This window comes from Nicotiana sylvestris, chromosome 12 (genome assembly GCF_000393655.2).
Source record: "Nicotiana sylvestris chromosome 12, ASM39365v2, whole genome shotgun sequence".
NCBI classification, from domain to species: Eukaryota; Viridiplantae; Streptophyta; class Magnoliopsida; order Solanales; family Solanaceae; genus Nicotiana; species Nicotiana sylvestris.
This window is the reverse complement of record NC_091068.1, coordinates 19,937,077-19,939,668: the sequence shown is the minus strand read 5'-3', so window position 1 is coordinate 19,939,668 and position 2,592 is coordinate 19,937,077.

Sequence of the window (2,592 nt, the reverse complement as noted above, 5' to 3'; positions counted from 1 at the left end):
CCAGGTCTGAGAAAGACTATGGAACAATCTTAGCACTTGAGGTGATTTATTACATAACTCAGGGAGGAAGTCCTAATCAGGTGCTGAAAGTTTGGGCCTGTTTTCAGGCTCTCTATAGTGTAACTTTTATCTTTCTTTCCTACTTATGTAATTCATTTCAGTATTGGTCTGTACTAATTTGTAAATAAGTATTGGGGTTGGATAGTGAAAAGAGGTGGGTAATATGCATGATGTACTATAATCCAGGGTAGAAATCATGTTCCTAGGTTTACTTTTCCCTATGCACAATAGTAGCCATGTTTAGGTACAACATGCCAAGCATGCCTTGCATTAGTTATCATGCTATTTAGGATTTATATGTACTGTTTTCAGCATCTCATCCATACTTAGAAAGCCTTCCTAGAGGGTAGATAATAACAATAAAATAAGCTGCTATTATGTGATTCTGTCCATGTAAACATGTTCTGAAATTTCATTTAAGAATCCTGCTCTTAGGAAATTCTGCAATCATGTTGTGCATTTAGAAATCCTGCTCTTAGGAAATTCTGCAATCATGTTGTACATTTAGAAATCCTGCTCTTAGGAAATTCTGCAAGCATGCTGTGCATTTAGAAATCCTGCTTTAGGAATCCTGCATATAAATCATTAGATACCATGATTAGGTTCTCGTTCATCATCATTCAGCTACGCTTAGTTAACTACTGATGCATGAAAAGGAGTATCAACAGTCTCATCCTGCTTTAAACAAACTGGTAATAATCTCTGCATATCTTTGCAATATTTATAACAACATGTTTTAGAAGAAAAACAATATCCACACTGTTTTAATAACTCTGAATAACTGCTACATATTACTTTACGCCTAGGCAATAACTTAAATAAAAACCAGAACTGCCTTTGTTTAACTGTCAGCATGTTAAAATCAGTAGGCAAGCCTGATTCGGACTTCTTTTCTGAGTTATGTAATAAACTTGGTTCTGCTGTTATCACTTAGATACTATACTTAGGATCTGAATTCAAACCTTATCTGTGTATGAGTCGTGCTGTCTATGTGCATTACTTGTAGAGGTATACCTGAGCCTTCTATCTGTTTTTGTGTTTTTCCCCTAAATGTAGTCCTATATGTTCTTGTTTGTCGCTTAGTATTTTGCCTTTAAACCTAAGGGTCTACCTAGAACCTCCCCTCTCTTATAGGATATGAGTCCTAAATTCCTCCGAGACTGATAGGAAAGGACGAGTAACAATATACAATAGGGGTCGAGACCAACCCTCGCTTTAATTACCTTCACGGGGCGGAAAATGGTAGATATGGATATGATGACCGGTGCGTTAATACCATGTGTAGCCCCTATATGAGGAGTTTCATATCGGGTATTGCATTGATGTGATCCATATTATAAGCAAACCTAGGACACCCCCCTTTACATTCCCAAGTATGTTTAGATTGCAATTCTTTTCAAAATCTTGCCTTTATTTGTCCTTTTTCAAATACTTGTGTGTCTAAACTTAAATCCCCTACTATTTGAGCCATACTTGTTTGTTTGCTACTTGTACAAATTCACAAAAACTGTTCGACCGAGAACCATACTAGTGGATCCTGAGGGGTGCCTAACACCTTCCCTTAGGATAATTTCTAGCTCTTACCATATCTCAGGTTACGAAACATAGTTACAAATGAACCCTATAGGTGCCCTAACACACCTTAAATCGTTAGGTGATGACTCTTCAAAATTGCAAACCCCTTTCCCAAAAGGAAAGAGTTGTCCCATCCAAAATGTCATAAACCCGATTCCGCGAAGGAAAAAGGGGGCGCGACATAAGGGGACTAGCAAGGTACCCCCAACAGATTGGGCCCAATCGGAGTTGCAGGAAGAGACCCCTACCCAGCAATTATCGGCTCCTCTGTCACCTGAGGAGATTCCTAGGGAGACCGCATATCCAGTTCCCCCTCTGCTTCCATCAGATCAGGACTTGAGGAGTGCGGTGCATTTTTTGGCGCAGTTGGTAGCTACCCAACAACAGGCTAGGGCATCCGCTTGTGTAGGACCTTCTGAGGGATCTGGGAGTTCAAGGGTCTGAGAGTTTATTTCTTTGAATCCCCCAGAGTTCAAAGGGACAGATAAGAGGGAGGACTCGCAGGATTTCATAGATCAGCTTTATAGGATATTTCGAGTTATGCATGCCACAGAGAAAGAGGCAGTTGAGTTAACAGCTTTTCGACTTCGAGATATAGTCATCCTTTGGTATGAGGGATGGGAAAGTACAGGGGATGTGATGCACCTCCTGCTATTTAGGAGAATTTTTCAGATGCCTTTCTTGACTAGTACTTACCATGAGATATCCGATAGGTACGACTCGATTAGTTTCTAGCCCTCAAGTAGGGCAATATGAGTCTTCGAGAATATAGTCTCCGTTTTGACTCATTGGCCAAATATGCACCATCCATAGTTGTTACTATGTGGGATAGAATCCACAGGTTTATAGCAAGATTGGCCCCAGAGTTGACCGAGGCATGTGCCACCACTGCATTGCAGGATAGTATGGATATCTCCCGGATTCAGGCATTTACCTTGAATATAGAGAAGGGTAGGC